The 23,524-nt window shown below is 39.7% G+C and overlaps 1 protein-coding gene across 2 annotated transcripts in view; it reads right to left on the reverse strand.

Annotated features, from left to right (window-relative positions):
• Positions 1-23,524, reverse strand: part of PIP5K1B (phosphatidylinositol-4-phosphate 5-kinase type 1 beta) — a 294,504-nt gene that overhangs the window by 180,859 nt on the left and 90,121 nt on the right. The gene's annotated exons all lie outside the window — the stretch shown is intronic.

A 23,524-nucleotide genomic window follows, 5' to 3' on the forward strand; every position in this document is an offset into this window, starting at 1 on the left:
ATACACACACACACACACACACACACACACACACACACACACACTTTCTTGTACTTGATCTTACCAATGTATTTTAGATGTTATTTTTCAAATCTACACATCTACTCATTTAAAAATAACTGCAAAATATTTCACAAGATGGACATATCATCATTTAACCACTCTCTTGTAGCTAAACATTCAGACTATTTCTAGGGTTGGCTACTATAACCAGAACAGGAATAAACAGCCTTACTCAAACATCCTTAGTGTTTGAGTACTTTTACTTCTGTGGGAAAGAATCTTAGGAGTGCAATTGTGATAAGCACATTAACTATTCGAATGACTATTGCTACATTTCTTTCTGTTAAAAGGTCCAAGCAATCAGTTCAACAGTTCATGATGAGTGTCTGCTTATTGACATATTTAACAGTGCTGGATGCTCGCCATCTTTAAGTGTTTGCCAATCCCACGGACAGAACATGGCATCTCAGTTGTATTAGTGCAAGTTTTCTCACTACTAATGAGGACTGATTTATTGGTGATTTAAAAATTTCAGTTCATATTCTTTGCCTATTTTTATACTGAACTGATGATCTTTTTTCTGACTAATTTATAGGATCCCTTAGTATAGTAACCATTAACTTTTGTCACATGGGGTGCAAGCAATTGTTCTTCAACTGGCTTTGTTGATAGTGTCTTCTCACACAGACATTTAAAATTTTTATGTAGTGAAATCTGCCAATTTTTCCATTATAGGATGTGGCAGAGAGTTCCTCCTAACCTGATGTTATACATCGATTCTCCCATATTTTCTTCTAACACCTTTATAGTTTCATTTTTAAACATTAGATCTTTACTCTGAATGGAATTGAATCCAAATGCAATAATTTCCTGAGGGAAAGCTAATTATCCCAACCTCATCTACTTCATGATCTAACTTTTCCTTACTGGCAACACATGCCACTTTTAGCCCATATTCAGTTTTCCTATGTACCTCAATTATCTATGGACTCTACTCTGTTCCAAAGATTTACTTGTGGATTATTGAGCTAAAGCACTTCTTTTAAAAGCAGGATGCTTTGATATCTGCTGGTGCAAGTTTCCAATAGTATTGTTCTTCCATGTTTGGCAATTTTCTTGTATTTATGTATTTATTCAGACTTTAAAATCATATTCATTAGCCAGGTGTGGTGGCATATGCCTGTTATCCCAGTAGATCAGGAGGCTGAGGCAGGAAGATCACAAGTTCAAAGCCAGCGTCAGCAATTTAGCAAGGCCCTAAGCAATTTAGTGAGACCCTGACTCAAAAAATAAAAAATGGCTGGGCATATGGCTTGGTGGTTAAGTGATCCTGGATCAATCCCTGGTACCTAAATCAATCAATCAATCATATTCATTGATCTGACAACACCTTCACCCTCCAAGTTTGGATTCTGACTAGAATTTTATAAAATTTTATATACTAACTTGGAAAGGACTTAGAATATTAAGTTTTCTCATTTAATAAGATGGTATAGCTCTTTATTTCTTTTGCTACTTGTTTTTTAAAATTTGTCCTAAGGCTTATTAATTCATTTTTAGATGTTTCATTTTTCAAATATGTGTTTTCCTATTTGCATTTCTTCTTTAATAATGTTTTGTATTTTTTATATGTTTAATTAACTAATTAATTAATTAATGTGGGGCTGAGGTTTGAACCCAGTGCCTCACACATGCTAGGCAAGTGCCTTTCTATTTGCATTTCTAACCAGTTATTAATTCATATGAAGAAAAATTATTGGATTTTATCCATTATCTTCTGTTCAGTTATTTTACCAGAATCTTTTATAGAATTCTAAAAGACTTTAGGTAGATTCTCAGTCACAGTACCTGCAAGATTTATATGATTTAGTTCAATTTCTTTTCTTCTTGCACTCACTGAACTTCTAAAACAATGCTGAGTCACAGCAATCGAGAAATAGCAGTGCCTGGATTTTATAAAAATCTCCTTCAGTAGTCACCATCTACCATGGTGCTCTTTTTAGGCAGGTTCTTTCTGCTATTCCTAGTTCACTTTTAGTTTCTATTAGGAAATGTCTACTGAACTACATAAAATGTATTTTCAGCATCAGTTGACATAATTATAATTGTTCTGCCTTATTCTGTGTCGCTGGCTGTTTGCGGTTCCAAAATCCGTGGATATTTGTCACCGCCTGCAGCAACAACTTGCACGGGTCTTATGGGTGGTGGAGTGGAAACTGAGGCACTTCTATCTTTCTCTTTAGTGCGCTGCTTTCTTGCTTGTTTATAGAGGATAGAGGAAATGAGGTTTACTTGCTTTGAGAGAGTGAGAGAGAGAGAGCCCGCTTATCAGAGAGAAAGAGACTTTGCTTAAGGGAGAAACTTTGAGAGAAAGACAGGCTTTGCTTAGAGCTTAGAGGAAGAGACTTGCTACGCCTCAAAGTCCTGCATCCTGTGAACTAAGGGTACGTCCACCCAAGGTGCCCTACTGATGCGTCTCAGTTCTCCGTTCTGCGATCTGCCTTCTGCCGCTGCCCCTACTCGCTGCTGCCAGCGTGTTTTTCTGCTTCTCTGTGTGTCCTAGCTGCTTTTCTGCTAATGGCTGCTGTATCTCTGTCTCGCTCCGCCTATGCTTATATCACCTCCAGGAGGTAGAGAGCAGGGCCACGCCTCTTACGCAAAGATTAGGCGAGACGCTCTAGCAGGCAATTAGTGCTCGAGAACACATGCGCATACATTGTGTGCGTGGACGAGAAAATCACCTGAGTGTGCTTATGTCAATTAACCTCCTCACTGCCGATGTGATCAGGTGCCATCCTGGCGCCACCAACATGGCACAGCCCCCAACATTCTGTTGTACCAATGTAGAAATTTGACAGACTTCATAATGCAAAATTTCACCCTTATATTTATAGAATAAACTTTGTATTTATAGAATATAAGTTTGATTTGATTTGCTAACTTTTAAAAGGACATAGTCATGAGTGATAGTGGAAGACTATTGTGGCTCCATCATTACTGGTATTAAGGAATTGATATTTTTTATAAAACTGGAAGGGTTTTTAATCTTTAGATATATTCAGCTTTTGTTCTATAATTATTTATTTCCTGGGATTTATAATGACTTTTGATCAAATTTTGATAACTTAAAATTTGTTAGAAGCCATCAATTTACTTTAGATGTTAACTTTTATGTTGACTGTTGTATATACAAAAATACAAAGAACCCAATCAATAAATGGGCTAGGGAACTAAAAAGACACTTCACAGAAGATATACAAGCGATCGACAAATATATGAAAAAAAATGTTTAACATCTTTAGTAATTACAGAAATGCAAATCAAAACCACCATAAGATTTCATCTCATCCCCATTAAAATGGCTATTATCAAGAAACAAGCAATAATAGGTATTGGTAAGGATGTGCAGGAAAAGGTACACTCATACATTGCTGATGGGATTGTGAATTGGTGCAACCACTCTGGAAAGCAGTATGGAGATTCCTCAGAAAACTTGGAATGGAACCACCATTTGACCCAGTTATCCCACTCCTCAGTTTATACCCAAAGGACTTAAAATCAGTATATACAGTGATGCAGTTACATCAATGTTTATAGCAGCTCAATTCACAATAGCTAGATTGTAGAACCAATCTAGATGCCCTTCAGTAGATGAATGGATAGAGAAACTGTGGATATAAACACAATGGAATATTATTCAGTCATAAAGAAGAATAAAATTATGGCATTTGAGGTAAATGGATGGAGTTGGGGAATATCATGCCAAGTGAGATAAGCAATCCCCAAAAACCAAAGGTTGAATGTTTTCTCTGGTGAGTGGATGCTGATACATAATGGGGGTTGGGAGGAGAGGGTAAGGGAATAATGAAGAAACATTGGAGTGTGTAGAGGGAAATGAGGGGAGGGGAGGAGGCAAGGGAAGGAATGATAGTGGAATGAGACATCATTATCCTGTGTACATGTAAGATTACACAAATGATGTGACTCTATATCATGTACAATCATAGAAATGAAAAGTTGTACCCCATTTGTGTACAATGAATCAAACTGCATTCTGTAAAAATTAAAAATAAATACAAATTGAAGAAACCTGAAAAAAATCGTATATATCTTTTTATTAGTCAGATTTTCCCTTTTTATTTGTCTTGTGACCATTTTCATTAATTTTAACTTTTACTGCTAATAATTCCTTCTTTTGGGGGGTTAAAAAACTTTAGATGCAATCCAAAAGCCTTTAGGCTATACATTATTCATGAATATATTAATGTTTTTCCCATAAGTTTTAAGGTACTCTAATTTCCAGATAACTTGTCATTTTGTATTTAATTTCGATTTCATCTAGGAATAATCTATAAGGTCTTTTTAATTTCAAGCATTTATACATTGTTATTCTTTCAGTGCCAATTTCTTGTTTTATAGCACTGGGATTAGGGAATAAGTAAAATATCTATTTCCTCCAAAACTTATTTTCTTCTATGACCATGGGCATAGATTTGTGTGTGTGTGTGTGTGTGTGTGTGTGTGTGTGTGTGTGTGTGTGTGAATCTTCTGTATATATAAGGGAAAAATACAAGTTCTCTGTTTATAGAGGAGAAATGCCTTATACCATCATTAACCTATATCAATATTTGTTTACTTTGTTAAATTATTAACAAAGTATACCCAAATTCCCTCATAAGGCCATTTATAGTTTTATCATGTTCTTATCTTTTTCTCATTTTTTGTTTCATATATTCCATAACTACATTGGTTGGTGAATAAAGGAGATGCCTATGATAGTATCCTTGTGAATTATGCTTTTTTCTCCAAAAATGTCTTTTTTTATTTTATAATTTTAATCCTGCATTTCATTGTAGTCGATGCAAATATGCCCATTCCCACTGTCTTTTTGTTTGCATTTGCCTGGCATATCCTCATTCATTTCTTTATCTTCAACTTCTTTAAGGTTATTGTTCTGTTTCACCTGTGTTTCTTATAAATAGCTTAAAAATGGATTTTTAATTTTTAGTTTTTGCTTATCTAAGACTCTTTGTCGTTTGATAGGGACCAAAAAATTGACATGTGTTGTGGTAAGCTTGTATCTGGTTTGCTTCCATCACATTTATTAAGTGCACATGTTGTTACTGCATTTAATTTTACTCATTCCTTCTTTGCTAGATTAATTATGTTTATGATCCTATTTTTCTCATACTAACTTATTATTCCATATACATGCTGCTCATAGTTATCTTTGTACTTTAAAATCATTTAAAAAATTATATATTAAAAAAATCTAAATGACTACATGCCATCTACATTCACCAGGCAATTTTTTTCTTGGCTATTGTAGAGGAGACAGAAATACAGCATTTAGAGCTTCCTATGAGAAAGGAAGACTGCCCGTCACTGAAGTGTGGTCAGCAGACACCTCCAGCTTCCTGGGTCTGCCTCTGTAGGGTATCACTTCACACTAGGCCGTGACCTCCCTGGGGCAGCCACCTCCTGTGACCCAATGACAGGGCACTCTTCCTAAAGCTTGCCAACAAGGTGACCCAGGCTACATAGCTCGTGTGTGGGTGTTGGCCTTTGTGTTTCTTTCCTCCTTTTTGCACAGGTTGTTTTAGTTTCCTAGTGCTGCTTTTAACAAGACACTACAGATTAGGTAGCTTAAAATGATAGAAACTTATTTTCTCACAGTACTGAAGGTTAGAAATCCAAAATCAAGGTACCAGTGGGGCCGTGCTCCCTCTGGGCCTCTGGAGAGTCTACTTGCTTGCCTCTCTCTCACTTCTGGTGGTAACCGTCCACCCTTGGCCTTCCTTCGCTTACAGGTGCATCACTCCAGTCTTGGCCTCAGTCACCACACAGTTTTTTCCTTGTGTGTCTCTTGTCTTCATAAGACACTTTCCTCCTCTTATAAGTACACCAGTCACATTGTGTCAGGGGCGTACCCTCATGACCTGATCTTAACCTCATTATACCTGCAAAGACTGCATTCCCAAATAAGAGCACAGGCCCAGGCCCTGGAAGTTAGGACTTCGGCATATCTGAATTGTGTTTTGGTGAACACGATTCATCTGATAAGACAGGTATTAATTCCTAATAACTATCATGTACCCAAAATCTGCTTTCAGAGAACTCAACCTGTAACATCTTTTCTCTTCTTTACCCACAAGTAGAGACAGTTGTTGAATATTTTTACTCTTGCATTGCTTGCTCTACTCCAAACTACTAAATGTCTCTTCATAGATAAGAAGTCTCTTCTGTTTCAAGAAATATTAATTTACAACTGATAGCTAATAGTCACATTATCATCATTCATTTAGACTTGACCTTGAGTTTGTAGGATGCTCAAATTGGTGGAACACTTCCTCAAGCAGTTCCCTCAGAAGGGGCACCTGGATGGTATGCTTGGAGACACTCCACGTCCACAAAAGTCCTTCATTTTTCCTCATATCTGAACAGATCTCTTGGCTAGTGCAAGGTCTTGCTCCACAGTCCTTTTCTCTGTCTCTGTGTAAGTATGGTATTGCTTTCTCTCGCTTCCAGGTTTATAGATGAACATTTTGATGCTACTCTCATGCTCCTGTCTGGGTAACACTGGTTTTCTTTATCAGCAAACCTGTGAGAGTTTTCTCATTTAGTATAGAGTTGAAAATTCCACAATGATAGATATGTTTGTTTTCATTCATTTCCCCCAGCGAAGTGAGGCTGACAAGAAGCTAATACATGGAGATCTCAGTTGGCAGCTATCTGATGACCTGCCATGAACCACGAATAAAATGTACACTATCTCAGTGAGGAACAGAGTGCATATCCTTCAGGCAGTCCTCTGTGAATATTATTTCTCATAACCAACCTTTTGATAAGAACTAGACAGTAGAGCACTCACAGTTATATCTGTGACTAGAGTCTCTGGCAAGAGGTTGGAATGCAACAATTCCAGTGGCCAAGTAAGGGCATAATCATAAGGCTCAGGCCTTCTTAGAAAATGTGTTGCTATATAATCTGACACAAGATTCCCAGTTACAACTTATTTGTAAAATGACTTCTGACATTAAACAGAACCAACATATGGTGTCATGTGGGCAGAGTGTAGAGATACCAGCTTAGCTGGCAATAATCCATGGCAGGCAATGAACATTTTTTGACTCTTTGAATATCCTTCTGGTATTTAATATTTGGATTCTATTACCTTAAGGAATAAATAATTTCTATTATTTCATAGTTTTCTAGGTTTCTATGCTTTTACTCTATTTGAGGCAAGGAAATACACTATCTGTTGTTTTTTTTGTTTTTTTGTTTTTTTTTTTTTCGTTTAAAGAGACCCTGTCTATATTGCCTAGGCTGGCCCCAAACTCCCTGGGCTCAAGTGATCCTCCTGCTTTACCTCCCTAGTGATGAGACTGTAGGTGCATACCACCATGTTTGGCTTCCACCACCATTTATTGAGCAACTGTGATCTGTGAAATACTGTCACATACATTATCTCATCTAATATTGCAAATAATTTCCTGGCACCTCCCAATTTAGCATGTGATATGTTGATACTTATAATAGACTGTCCTATAAAGTCCATGGGGTATAGTAATTTTTAATTTTTTTTGAGGTAGGATCTCTTGCTGGGAAACTGATTGATAGAAATGAAGCTCTTACTTGGTAAGTGAACCTAGTGACACCCCCATTCTAAGCACCTCCACTTCAGCCTGGTTTTTCTATTCTCTATACCCCTGCTGGGCATCAGAAGCACCTGGGGAGTTTTTGAAAATTCAGAGTCATAGGCCACTCACCAAAACAAGTAAATTACTACCCCTCTGTGGTAGGCCTGGGGAATCAGTATTTTCAGCATGCTTTGCAGGCCTGGAATCATGTAACTACTCTGACTAACAAAGGCAATACAGACAGTTTATCACTTCAAGAGAATTGCTGGGGCTCAATAGGAAAAATAGAAACCACTGTAGAAATGCTGAAGAGAAGGAATTTAATATGTGGAATTTGTTATAAATGTGATGGGTGAGCTGAGAAGCTAAATAAGGGCAGAGATAAGCATTAGCAGGAAGCCACTGTTGTTTTTAGGGCTACAGGTACAAGCAGGGGTGATGTTAACAGACCTGAGAAGCCAAAGGTATCTGTCCAGGCCGGAAGGAACAACATGGTGAATTTTGATTAGCAGAAGTTGAACCATAGAACCAGGAGTATATTTAGAGGCATGGAAAAGACATACTTGCTATTGGAGATGTCACCCAAGGCAGAGAGAGAGGAGGAAGAACACCTTGGCCTCTCCCTTCAGCATCTACCTGTCAATCTCAGTGCTCCCAGGAGTCAATTTGCTGAAAACCATCTGATCTCACGGGATGCCTAAGAAAGGCAGCCTATATGGGATGAATGCCCTGTGACACAGAACAGAGGAAGAGTGAAGAATGACTCCAAGGACAAACGGGTCAGTGAGGGGCCACAGAACAAAGCTGAAATTGTACTAAAGATAGGAAAATAGATGTGGGGTGATGATATGTACAGGATTCATTACTCTCAATAGAAATGTGGATTGGGAGGTAGACAAACATTTCAGCTTTTATGACTCTGAGAATTTTCTAAGAGCTTAAATAGATGACCACCAGGGTCGAATGCAGCCCCTTCACTAAGTCTAGGTACATGGAGGAAGTAAGAACGTGACTTGGGACAATTTGCGTGGGGGCCAGTCAAGAGGTCGAAGGGCTGAGAGTTGACCCAGAGTTGTCTAACTTCAAATCTTATGTTCTTCCCACCATATCATACTCCCTCTGCTACTTAGTCAACAAAACAATTAGAAGATTGTCTAATTGATATTGCATTGCATTGTTCAATTTGTAAATACAACCAAAAGGTTAGCCAATAATATTAATTTACATAATTACTTCCTGTAAAACTTGTTCTATGTGGGGCTGGGGATATAGCTCAGTTGGTAGAGTGCTTGCCTGTTAAGCACAAGGCCCTGGGTTCAATCCCCAGCACCACAAAACAAAACAAAACTTGTTCTACGTGAGTGGGTCTCAACCTAAAGGGTACTTTTTAATTTACAAGGTGGTAGGGGAGCTGTTTAACACTCCATAGTTACAGAAAGTTTTAGATGCCATATCACATATGGGGGCCATATTTGAGTAACCCAGCAGCAACCCTTTCAGCCTTAAATTCCCTCGTTAGGGCCATATAACTCAGTATTTTTAATTTGCCCCAGGTGAGTTTGATTCTCACACAAGGTCAAATAAGGGGATAAATGGCTAATTTAGGTAAATATCCAACTAGACAGACCAACTAGTGGATGCCAGAAGTGAGAGACACTAGCTCAAGTCCTTACTGGTCTTCCCAGAAAAACAGTTCATTGCGTATGGATGAAGTGAGGCAACCAAGGACTAATGGAAAGAATACCAAAACAGGCTCTGACGGTCTGGGTTTTATGTCCATCTCTGCTGCAGGCTCTCTGTGACCTTGGGCCTTGATCCATTTCTCTTCAACCATGAATTGTGCTGATTTCATCATGTAGTTCTTCTGGTTGGTGCCATTGCCGAGATTTTTAGGTATAGCCTCACCTCACAGCCTCTTTGGAATGATGAGGGGGTTCATTGATTATTTAATCATTCCGAGTGCTATCTGCCTTATAGGAACTGAGTTTCCACAGGCTAGCCACGTTCAAATGTGGGTGGGTGTATATTCACATCTAATATATTTCTTGAAAGAGAAAGCAATTTGGGTGGGCCTTGCTATATCTGCATGTAACTGCTAATCATTTTTGTTTTAATTGTGCCCTTTTTTTCCCATTTGTTCTTTTTAGTTATACATGACAGTAGAGTACATTTTGACATATTTGTACAAACATGGAGTATATCTTTTAATTGTACTCTTCTGAGTTCAGGTTCATTATCTGACACCAAATAAGTTCATTCATTCAATAAACATTTTTTGAGCATTACATGTCAGGCAGTGAGCTTGGTCCTGGGGCCATAGTGACAAAGACAGGTCCTAGTCTTCAAAAATGTGATGTCAACAAGAGAGACAAACACGTGAACAACTATGACACAACATAACATGTACTTACTCTTGGGTTTTAGAGAAGGAACTGCATGAGCTATCTTGTGGGGACCTTGGAAAGCCCCATATATGAAGAACACAGAAACTGGACTCAGGTCAGTTTGCTGAGAATACAAGTTGAGGGACAGAGGACAGGAAAGATGCCAGGTACCATGACGGATTATTTAACGACAGACCCAGAAGCATGAGAAGCATAATGAAATTTTCATGAGTATATATTGCATTTTAAGAATTGAAATGATAAATGTCTGATGTGACCGATATGCTAATTACCCTGATTTAAACATTATTCCATGTATACATGTATTGAAACATCTCATTGTACCCCCAAAATATGTACAACTATTACATGTCAATTCAAAATAAAATAAATCAAAAAATTCATTCCAAAGCAGCCAAGGTTTAGGCTATTACTTAAAGGGTTACAAGCAGACTTTCTGATTGCTCCTTCCACCTTAATCATAATTCCCTATTCAATCTTTTGCCAGAATAAAAACAAATGGATGAAAGTGTAAATGAATTCATGAAAATCTGGAGAGTCATTCTTAGGTGTAAGCCATCTTGCTGGGAAAGCAGGAAGTATTTCCATCTTCTCCCCCTACACTTAAGAAGAGGTACGGTATTCTTCAATGGAATTTTGGCAACAAGCAACAACAATAACAAACAAAGCATGAAAAAATGAAATTAAAAATGTGATGGGTTGTTTTCCAAGGCTGAAATATAAGCCACAAAAATTCACTAAACTGAAAACAATCCTTGACATAGTTTCCAAAGTTAGAAATGCCTATATTTTTCAGTGTAGAAAAAAAAATTTTCATTACATTAAGAAATCAGTCTTAGAATTAAAAAAATATTTGCATAAACTGTCAAAGAAATACAGAAAATTTGCACTTTATGTATATGCACAATGGAGGCCATTTATACAGACATATGTTGAGACATATGGTATGTTACACATTTGTATGCCCAGAAGATTTAAAAATAGAACCGTGGGATCTTATATTCAATGTAAAGTTTTCCCATTCTTACTGATGAAAATAATTTAAATGAGGTTCTATTCCATGTATCTAATATTTATATAACCAAGCCACTGCCAAAACCAATTTCAAATGATGGCACCTGCTTGCTATGAATCCAAATGGAGACCAATCAAATCAAATTGCAGGGTTCTTATATTCGCTCATAAAACACATTCATCAAGTCTCAGAATGGCTCTCACAAAGTGAATAAACAGAATAGCTATAAATGGTGATGACAAAAGGCTCAGCATAAAATGAACCACTTGTAATTCATTTTCCCAACAAAGGTTATGCTAGAAGAATTCATAAGCCTTTTCACACCAAGCCTGCACTGCAAATACTGGACAGGAGAAAGTTGCTGGTGAAAACAAGCATGAGGACGTGCTGCTTTCTGTTCCGTGTCACTCACAGCCTTCCATGGAAACACCATGACTGCCTGGCTTTCTCCTCCCTTGATGAAAATCAACACAAAAGTCATAGTATGTGTCTGTGTATGTTTGGTGGTAGTGTTGACAGGTAGAGAAAAAGAGTGAGAAGAGTAAGTACATTCAGAGTCATGATATTGGCATATGGGAAAGGAACCCATGAAGGTTTAATTAACATTAAAAAAAAAATTAAAAACTCTTCCCAGTCACAACTGGCATAATTACAAACATTTCTTACATAGTTGAATTTCTGGCCTCTATACAATTTCTAGTATTTTCTTCTTCTTTTTTCACTAGGTATTTGATATCAGATGAGACTTCACATTACCATATTTTTTTCTTTTTTCTTTTTTTTGGTACCAGGGATTGAACCCAGGGGCACTTAACCACTGAGCCACATCCCCAGTATTTTATTTAGAGACAGGGTCTCACTGAATTGCTTAGTGCCTCACTTTTGCTGAGGCTGGCTTTGAACTCCTGTCTCAGTCTCTTAAGCTGCCCTCCACTACACCCTGCTACGTTACTGTATCTTTATTGCATGGTATAATTTTTCATTTTTTTAATTTGCAATATTATGGTCTCCATCCACACTTTAATTCTAAGCTATTTTCTTTTTTCTAAGAGTGCATGTCTCTGGAATTATTCAATTATTATAATAATTTTGCTATAAGCCATATACAAACCAAAGCCAGCGTGACTGGCAGAAAAATGCTTAGTCTTATAAATAAATAACCTGGGCCAGGTGTGGTGGTACATGCCTATAATCCCAGTGACTTGGGAAGCTGAGGTAGGAGAATCACAGATTCCAAGCCAGCCTCAGCAACTTAGTGAGGTCCTAAGCAACTTAGTGAAACCCTATCTTGAAATAAAAAGGGCAGGATGTGGCTCAATGGTTAAGCACCTCTGGGTTCAATCCCTGGCACCTGAAAAAGAAAAAGAAATAAAGCTATTTGCCTTTGCTCCTGCTGCAGTCTGCAAAGTATTTATGGTTCTCTTTCATTTTCTATTGAGAAAGCTAAAACAACACTTGATCTCCTATAGGTCCAAAACACAAAGGACACCTGGTAGATTACCCCCCATCAAAACCTTCTCTGAACAAGCTGTCAGGGGACTCTGTGTCCTTTGGGAAGTATGAAGAACACAGTAGGGGAATAGAAAGGACCACAAAAGAGGGGATGGAAGATGCTGCTAATGACAGGAAATGACTAAGCAGGAGAAAAATGTTGTTCAACCAATTTAAAAAAAAAATGCTTTCCTACAGTTCTGGGCTGATATTAAGTTTAATTGGAAATGAGCAATAAAAGTGATTTTAAACTAAGCACAAATGTAAATATCTAGCTACAGGGACAACAATATTAAAATGACCACTTTTGACATATACCTCAACCAGAAGGATTTTTTTTTTTCCTCATTTATTCCAGGACTCCTTTGTGTCCGGTGCTCTGGGGGACTACAACAATGAATAACACAGTCCCTGTTGTCAAGGCACATAAAAGAGAAGCCAAAACACAAACACATGTAATAATGGGAGAGTCTTTAACAGGATTAGGAGTTAATACTCTTACTTGGCTTTGCCTCTAACAAGTATTCAATCATCACAGTCAGAGGGCTCACATGGAATGTTCTAAAAAATGCAATAACATTTTAAAAGCCAAAAAAATATACCAAGGACAAGGGATCATAAATCAGCTATTAATCACTGAATATTAAATTTCCCAAGTGTTTGACGTGTGCTCGGCTGTGTGCAGCTAAGACATGCTGGGCAAGGAGCTGCTTCCAATGAACCAATGGTTCAACTGGAGAATCAAGTGAAAATGATGAGTTTGTCAGTAAGGAGGCGACAGAGGTCTAGGGTGAGCACTGTTAAGGGTGAATGAGATGTCAGAGCAGGCAGGAAGGGGGTATAAAAGGGAGGGAAGGGACAGGAGTGAAGAAGGGAGTGACCCTGGGTGTCTGTGAAGAGAGGAAGATTATCCTGGCCTGGTAGGGATAAATCAAGTGGAGGGAATGATCAGTCTCAGGATAGATAGCCTTGGGAGGCAGCCATGGATACCAGTTAAGGAACACCTGCCAAAAGCTTTGGAGTAGAGGGCCAATATGATTAAAAAATAATACTGCTCAAGAGTCAGCAAGATGAAATGGGAAGGGAAGATCAGATTTAAAAAGGGAATCTAGAAACTGCTGCAGGAGTGGTGGGGAATGAGACCAGTTAGACCAAGATGGAGCTGGCAGTTGAAAGGGAGGAACCTCCAGTGGCGTTTACAATGGAAACATCACGGCACCTGGGCTCCAGCTGGGTCTCGGGAGCAGAGTGATGAGTCAAAGGTCCACTGTGTTTTCAAGCTTCACTAAGGACTAAAGATCATGGGGTTTCTGAGAAAGGCATTCTCTTCGCTTGGTGGGAACATTTGCCACCTCCACAATGAATGAAGGAGGGACATTCAACTCAGGCTAAACCAGCAGGTTATCTGGATTTATGTGGAACTTTTCTACAACACGTGGGCTTAGGGGGCCAAGGAATTGTCAGGTGAGGTAGAAGCAGTGCCCACCAATGTCACAGGGGAGTGAAGGTAAGAACTGTGAATTTAATCAGGTTATAGAACAAGGCACAGAGAAGTGCTGTGCCTTCTGTCTTTCAGACTGACAGACAGACAGAAAAGATACAGTAGTATGTATGTCTAGTTGTGTGATGTCAAGCCATCCTCCCTGGCTAGCAACTGGGTCCTGGGAGGGCCCTGTATCTTCATAATACCTCCACTATGCTCTTGAGGTCTTGGCAGGAGTTTCTAATCCTTATAGCCAAACTCTTCTTGACCAAGACATAAAAAGCTCACCATGAGCTGCTATAAGCCCTTCTGCGGTCACTACCCCTCTACTGAGTCATATCCCGATGGGACAGGTGATAGCTTGGTGGTCATAGCAACAGGTTCTGGAGTTACACTGCCAGCTTCCATACTGACATGGCCACCCACCATCTGGATGGTCTCTTTAAGGAGCTCCATCTCTGGTGCCTAGGCTTGGTCATGTGAGAGAGCTAACAGAACAGTGCCTCACTCACAGGGTAGCTGTGAGGAACACCCAATATGTGTAGCACTACAATATCCTTGGCATGAACTACACACTCCATACACTTAGCTTCGTCATTATTTTTCCACTTTGCCAGAAGGAACACAGAAGGGGACAGAATGGATCCTGTCAGCACTCTGTTTCCAAACTGCTTCCAGCTATGGGAGAGACTTGGGGCACCTGCAAAATATGGCGCCCATGCTCTGCTCTGGCCACTCTCTCTGCCATTGTCCTGCCACAGAGGTAAAGGAGGCTTTGGACACATGGCTTCCTGACTTTCACATGCCTCCTCTCAAGTCTCAAGAGGGCTTACTTCTTCACAAAGGTGGCCTCTTGTCGTGACCCCACTGTTGGCTCTCCTTGAGAGCAGGGAGAGGGTCTGCCTCTCCAGGATCCTGGAAGAACACACGGTTTCCTTTGTTCTCACAGCCCTGGATCACCACACGACACTCACGTAGGCAGGTGTCCAGGTGGCCCCAGCCTGCAGTTGCTTTTAGTCTCAATTACAGCATGAAACCCTCCTTTGTGCCAAGCGCTCTCAGGAGGATGACATGAATGAACTCAGTGAATTCTCTCAACAAGAAGTTAACAGCCTTCTGTTATTAATCTCATTTCTTGGTTGCAGAGAACACAGAGGCAATATAGAGGTTAAATAATTTGCCTGAGGTCATAGGGTGAGAACCAGGATGGGAAGACAGTGTCCACTTTCAAAGGGGTGCTCCAACCATGCTGCTAGCCCTGCCTACTTTACGACTTCACTTATTTCCTTAAGTCTCTATATGACAATCTCTGCATCCTGCCCCAGCTCCACAGGCAATGATGTCTCTTCTGTTCCTGCCCTTCCCACTTGTGAACTCATGCCCATCACACCTGTTCTCTCTTGTCTGGACCCTCTCCTCTCTCATGCAGAGCTATGATATATTCTAGGCCCCACCAGTCTGGAGCCCTCTCCCCATCAGTGAAGATTCTTCTTCCATGTATTCAAACTCTTTCTCTCATCTGGATCTTCACTCTGAGGACCTGAGCGTGTAAGCTCTTTCCAGGGACTCTTACTCCTTCTTTGCCCTGATCTTCCCCTCTGGTCTTGTCTTGGCCCCATTATATTCAAGGTCAACCTCTTCAAAGGACTAGTGTACTCACTTCCTCTTCCCCACAATTTGCCTTTTCATGGCCACCCTGAGTTCACAAGTGGACTCTTTGTGTCTTTTCATTCATTGTCTGAAGCGTTGACACTGTGAACATCTACACACAGCAGGCTCACAAATCCATGTTGTGACCAGTCCTCCTCCACTGAGGTGCCTCTCTCTTGAGTACCTGGCAAGGTCATCTGTCTACCCCAAATTCCCTTTCCTCCTGGCCTTTATTAATAGAACACTGGTTTTTGTGGGGGAGGCGATGTGCTGCCCACTTAAACTGTCTGGTATTCTCAGACAGTCTGGCAATGAGGTGTCAACTGATGTTTATGTCCAGGGAGACTTGTTAAGAGGCAAGCTTAGTTGGTACGGACATTTCTGGCACTTATGTGTTCTCTGCCCTTTCTTTCACGGATGGCAGATTTGAGAGAGGGCATGAGCCAGGACTCCATTTGTGCCTGGCTTTCCCCTTACCTCTCTGAACACTTTTTCTTTGTTCTTTTGGCAGGCACCCCTGTTAGGACGCCTCTTAAACATCCATGTTCCTCAGGGTCTCCTGTATCCTTTTATTCTCATTTTCACTGAGTAGTCTCGTTCATTACTGATGGGCTCAACTGCAATCTACTTGGGGTGACTCACAAATAATTCTTGAGCCCAAATCTTTCTCCTGAGATTAAGATTTATATTCCCAATTGCTTGCAGGGCTCTTATAATGTCTTCTGGGCACAATAAGTTCAATATGCTCCTCTTACAGTTTGTCATATTCCACCCCAGAGAATGTAACCATTACCATCCAGTAGCCCAAGCCAGCGGCCATCCCAACTCCTCAACATCTCATCCCTATAGCCCATCAATCAAATCATTTCCAATCAATCTCTTTAATGTTCCTTGACTCTGATTCTTTCTCTGCATTTTTCCTGCTATTATCTTAATTGAGACCTCATCATTTCTTGCATAGATTACTATCTCAGCCTCCTAATTAGTCTGCCTCACTGGGACATGATATTGCTAAAGGGACTTTTCTGGAATGCAAATCTCTTTATGCCTTTTTCCTTCTTTAATATACTGGAATGGCTTCCCACTGCTTCAGGGCAGATATAAAAACCTTTAGCACAGCTAATGACCTCTCGTGACCCACCTTTGTGAACTCATCTCTCCCTGCCACCCAGTCCCAGCACAGTTGCAGCCAGGTGGCATGACTTGTGATCCCTAATGCCTCATCTCTCTGCTCCAGCCTCTGTACAGACTCCCATGCCTGACATTACCCACACCCCCAACCCCCGTCCAGGCTGACTACTCTTTATCCTTCACGATGTGGCTTAGGCATTGCTTCTTTCAGAGAATACACTCCTACCCATCCCTAACTAAGTTCTCTTCTATGTGCTCCTGTGGTATTCTGGGCCTGCCTCTATTGCGATAGTGTCTATATTATAAACATTAAATTTATAATATAAACTATAAACATTATAAACATTATTATATTATAAACATTAAATTTCTTCCCTTTCTACTATGTTGTCATTCCCTCGAAGGCAATAACCTCTATTTTTTATTTATTTGTTTGTTTATCACAGTGCCTGGCACATGGACAGCCACAAAAGTTGAAAGTTAAATAATGTATATATGAGCACATTTATTTTTCTTAGATAAGCTATCTTGGATACAGCAAGGATGTTTAATTTTCAAACTGATATATTAAGTGGATGCTTCATAAATGTTTTCTTCTTTCTTTAGGACTGAGTATGAAATACATGAATGTGTGGTTTGCAGAGTGATAAAGAGATAAGTGAGATGAAAAAGTAAAATAGTGATCAATTCACTACCCCAAATATTTCCATAAGAGAATCTGTTTCCCTTCCTTCCTTCCCTCCTTCCTTCCTTCCTTCCTCCCTCCCTTTCTCCTATTTTAGGTTTATTTCACAAAAGTTTCAATTTCTTCACATGGATTCTTTTGGAATAACAACAACAACAACAACAACAACAACAACAACAACAACAAAAAACAGTTATAAATGCAACTCATATCTATTATAAAAATCCTGGAAAATACAGGAAATCACCAAGGAGATCAAAGCAGCCAGCATCCTCATCCAGAGATGCCAGCTGTTCATCTTCTGCTCGTGCTTCCTGTATGAGGCTCACACCCTGACTTCACTCTCCATCGCCCATTTTCTGACTGGCACAAGAGGCTGGAATGGGTTGTCAACACCCTGGGGCAAACCAACGTCATTCATTCCATCAGAATTCAGCACAGCATTAGTCACAAAACAAAATAAGAAGACCCTGTGTAACAGCCGCTCTAAACATGAGGACTTTTGACCCTGGGACTGTGCTTGTCTTGGAGCAGGCTGCTCTTTGTCTTCCACTCCTGCAGGGCTGTATCTATTGCAGTTTCATGGCAACACTAACGCTCATTGAAAAACTAATTCTGGATTTTTACTTATCTCTTGGACGAGACTCAGTCCATCCTGGCCAAATCCACTTCTCAGAAGTGGCACACTCAATTCACAGTAGTAACTTTGCAATCTTATTATTAAACTATGTCAATTACTATAGTCTGAAAGTAGGAAAAATACCCTGAAGTTTCATTTTTTGGAATATATTTCAAATCTCCTTCATCTGGTTGGCTCTCTAAATGCTCACTACTATGCTTAAGCCCCAGTACAACACATACCCTCTTTTCTTATTATCAAGGAATGACATAAACTCATAATTCTTAAATTCAGTCCAACCAGAAGAAATCCAGGAAGGATCAGCATTTTTGTGATTATTAGCAATAGTAATCACAACAGGCAAAAATACGTGCCCTCTCCCTAGTGTTAATACAGCTAAGTCCTCCTGGAATTCTAAGTTCTCTCATGCCCAGACCTGTTGTGTAGAGAGCTCTACTCTGGGATTTTGCATCACAGTAACCAGGGCTACATCTGGGTCAAGCAAAGCACCTTGTCACCCCACACAATGTCATTTTGTCAGCAGACAGGCAGAGGGGTCTAGAAACAGAGCAAGAGCTTGAAATACCTCTGGGCCAATCTACTGCATGGAAGAAGCAGGTGTTGACTCAAGAGAGGCCCAGGTGCATGGGGACAGGGAATGTAGACCTGTGACTTGGATCAAGACTTTCCTATCTGGGATTTTTGTACAAGTTGGAAGAAGTTGCAAAGGATGGGGAGATAAATGCTCAAAATATTCTTACACTAGGAATGTTTACAGCTGAAGCTCCTCAAGAAATTAAGCATCAGGAGAATTTGAAGCAGGGGTGGGGGAGAGAGTCCAAATACTCACACGACCTTGGGAAACCTAGGAGACCTCTGGATGACAAAAACCACCTCCTCTGACTTATGAAAAACACATTCCCCTGAAGAAAAATGAGGATGAGATATCTCCTATAGGCAGATTTAATCCTGAAATGAAAGTAGAGTTTAGTAACTGAGTATGGGTTGGAAATCAGGCTCCACGTGACCTTTTGTGGGGCACCTTTATGCACTGCACAACTGCAGAACCATACATGGCAGCCCTGTATCCTCTTGGCACAGACTTCATCCACAGATGATGAAGGGCATCGGTCTACAAGCCAGTGTGATGTCAGTAAGAAGGGAGTGGTTGGGTCCACAGAAACCAAGGGAGTTCAAGATACTCCTCATTCATTCCTACTTCATAAAAACCATGGAATACCAGAATCATGTTTGTGTATGTGTGTGGGTGTGTGTGTGTGTGTGTGTGTGTGTGTGTGTGTGTGTGTGTGTATCTACCACTGAGATACATGCCCAGCTGTGTTATTCTTTCACTTAACAAACATCCTAATGGTGCTGGGTGAAAGGCAAGGTACAAACCTCAAGAACTAGCAGTCTAAGGCAAGTCTAAGGCTGTGCCCTAACACTTGCCCAGGCAAGAGAACAGATGGAGGCTCATACTTCATACACTCTGAGGCTCCTCCTCACTCACTAGCCTAAACTGGGCACTTGTGCTCATAAGTATCTCTGCCCCCATCTGCATCACTATTTCCAGTTCCTCAAGTAAAGTGACATGAAAAGGCAGGCTTTTGTATGTCTTCTTTGGAGAAACATCTATTTTAGTCTTTTGCTCATTGTAAAAATCATGTTATTTTTTTCTTTTGATATCCAATTGAAGGATTTCCTTATATACTTTGGATATTAATCCATTACTGGATATTTATATGATTGGCAAGTATTTTCTCCCATTCCATTCTCTTACTCATCCTGCTGAGCATTTCCTCTGCCACGCAGAAGATATTTATTTTTGTTTTTGTAGTACTGGGGATGGAACCCAAAACCTCATGCATGCTAGGCAAGTGCTCTAGCATCGAGCTACACTTCTAGTTCTTTTTATTTTATTTTGAGACAGGACCTTATTAAGTTGCCCAGGCTGACCTGGAACTTACAAGCCTCCTGTCTCAGCCTCATGAGTAGCTGGAATTACAGGCATGCCCCACCATGCCCAGCTTGTGCAAAAGCTTTTGAGCTTGACGTTGTTCTACTTATCTTTTTGCTGTCGTTTCCTGTGTTTTTGGTGTCGTATCCAAGAAATCATTGTCAAGACTTACGTCATGAAATGTTTCCTCTGTTTTCTTCTTGGAGTTTTAAAGTGTCAGGTATGTTAAGTCTTTAATCCACTTTGTGTGTGTGTGTGTGTGTGTGTGTGTGTGTGTGTGTGTGTGTGTGTGTGCAGTGTAAGATGAGACTCCAGTCTCTTTCTTTTGCACGCAGATACCTGTTTTTCTTGATGTTATCTGTTGAAGAGATTATGTATATCCTTTGTATATTCTTGGCATTCTTTTTGAAGATCAGTTGACCACATATACATGGGTTCATTTCTGGGCTCTCTATTCTATTTCATTGGCCCATATGGCTATTTTTAGGCCAGTGCTATACTGCTTTGATTATTGTAGCTTTGTAATATATTTTGAAACCAGGAAGTATGATGCCTCCAGGGTTGTTCTTCTTTATCAAGATTGCTTTAGCTCTATGAGGTCCTTTATAGTTATATACAGCTTTTACGATTTTTTATTTCTATAAAACTGCCATGGAAATTGTGATAGGAATTATATTGCATATGTAGACCACTTTAGGTACTATGAACATTTGAATATATTAAGTCTTCTAATCCATGAACATGGGGTGCCTTTCCATTTATTTCTGTCTTCTTTAATTTTATTCGCCAGAGTTTTGTACTTTTTTAGTGTATAAGTGTTTTATCTCCCTGGCTAAGTTTATTCCTAAGCATTTTATTCTTTTTGATATTATTATGAAATTATTTTCTTAATGTCCTTTTTGATAGTTTGTGGTTAGTACACAGACACATAAAGTCCATTCTCTGAATTTAGAATTCTTGAACTCCTCAGTGTTCCAGGCGAAATGGACTAGCTCCTCATTCCTTGCATTCCACCTTCTCTTCCTACCTGCAGTCCAGGACCTTCTGTGCACAGGCTGAGCTCTGACTGTACCCTTACAGACATCACTCATCACAACTTCATGCTCAAGGTTGCATATACTGGGCATCATGGACCCTCAGGAGGATGAACTTGAGGAAGAAGTTCCAGCACCTTGAAACAAGCTCAGGATCATTTGAAGAGGGAATTCTGAAATTTGGGCAGCTTGGTTACATGGAGTATGACCTAAAAAGGAGTGCAAGGGGCCACAGTGGGGTCCTTTACATACCAAGTCCAAGGCCCAGATAGGTCATATGGGGAAGGGACCCCTTTTGCCTGGTATTAAGGACAGTACTGCCAAGGAGAGAGGGCAAAATAGTGTAACCTGTACTCAAATATAGTAGACATGGGTTATTAGGGGATCCCAGAGAAGGGAACAAAGATTGGACTCTGGAAAGCTTCCTCGGAGGAGGTGATGTATAGCGTATTTGTATGTTAAATCGTGACTTGCCGAAAGCAAGGTAGAAAAAGCTGTAACAAATGTTTCCAGGGTATGGGAGCATCATTTTGTCAGGGTATTGGAAAAACATGTTTCTTTCTGGAAATTTCCATTTGTTGTGGTAGGAATAAAGAGGTGCATGTTGGGGAGGGACCTGGCATAAATCTGGAAGGCATAAATCTGGAAGGTTCTGCAGGGAAAGTTCTACAGCTAAGGCAAAAGAGTCATCAAGGAAGTCTTAGTTTGTACAACTTGTGTGTGTCCCAAATTAAGTCACTGATGAACAGAGGTCATGCAATGTAGAGTGGCAGAATGATCACTTTTATACTTCAAATGCTTTTGCAATCCAAGCCAGCATAATGATGGGAAGCATGACTATCTCACACATAATTTTAGCTAGATCCTAGATGTTTCCTTAGCTTTGGATATATGTGCCCAGCTGGCTCCTACCTTTGGAATCCACACAGGCACATTAACCATAATAGGTCTTAAACAAAAATCAAACATCTTTATATTCCTTCCCCTCTGACTTTCCCATCTCATTAAATATCACTTCATTCCCCTTTTCATTCGAGTCAGGAAACCCTCCAGACTTCTCTCTCTCTCTCCTTTTAGCATGTCCTCCCCCAAGCCCTGCTAACTTCTCAAAACTATCTTCTCTCCATCTTCACTGCTACTCTCAGTCCAGGTATCAGTATTTACTGCTACACTAATACACAGCCTCTGGTTCATCTTCCTGCTTCCATTCTCCACATGATTTTGAAAAGCGAATTGGTTCAGGTTAGTTGCTTGTGTGATGCTATTAATGCCTTCCCGCTGCATTCAGAGCTAAATGCAAACTCCTTACCCCGGCCTGTTAGACCATGTATGGTCTGCAGCTTCTCTTGCTCTACAAGTTCATCTGATGCCCTTCTTACTGTGCTTCTGCCACACTAGTCTTATTTCAGTTGCTCAAACACAATCATGCTCTTTCTTGCTCAAGTTCTTTGTACATGCAACCTGCTGTATTTTGCCTGTAATGCATTCTACCCAAAGCAGATGCTTCTTGATGGCTGGAGTTCTCAATCCCTTGTTTATTTGCTTCCTAACATTTATTGTAATTGGCAGCAACATTATGCTCCTTTGTTGCTATTTCTTCTTGTAACATAAACTCCATAAAGTCAGGGGTTTAATGTATCTATTAGGAACTAGAGATAAAGTTGTTAATTAAGTTCTGTGTCTGGCTCATAGTTAATGCTAAGGAAATATTTACCAAGTGGACAATTTTATAGCCATATTTAGAAATTCAAGACAATTAACACTTCAGGATTTTGTTAAGCTGGCTTCCTAAACTGAAAAAGAACAACACGAAAACCAAACCAAAAAACTCCTCATAAAACATGCTCAAAATTGATAAAAGAACATTATGCTTTAAGGAAGTTTCACATTCATTCTGGATCTTTCAAGTATTAATATTGCTATTATGTGGAACTCCACGGGGAATTAAAAATAAAACTATCATGGGTGCAAATACATTTATTTTAAAATGGCAGTAATATCACAGTATGACATGCCTTATTTAATGTGGAAAATATTCAAATACAACCATTATGGTTCTCTTCCAACATTATCTATTTAGTCTAAAACTCTGTTTCCTTTCCCCTCTAAATCTTCTTTGTTTGAAATCTCAGAATGTATAGCCCAAGGCTTTTCCAATGCAAAGACCAACAGATGTGCACAGTGATCTTTATCATATTTTGGACTATTACTAAGAGCACAAAAATTTAGCAGATTGTTTGAACTACATATTCTTTGTCTACTCTATCTTTCAATCTCTTTGTGAAATCTGCAGCCACAATTTCTAAACAATTAAATCCAAGGAAGAAAAAAAGTATGTTGTTGAGATAGGAAGTAGTTGTAAGAATATTTTATTAAGCCATATCCATATTTCATCTAATCTTTCAGGATCA

The sequence above is a fragment of the Sciurus vulgaris genome, assembly GCF_902686455.1.
Source record: "Sciurus vulgaris genome assembly, chromosome: 15".
Taxonomy (NCBI): domain Eukaryota; kingdom Metazoa; phylum Chordata; class Mammalia; order Rodentia; family Sciuridae; genus Sciurus; species Sciurus vulgaris.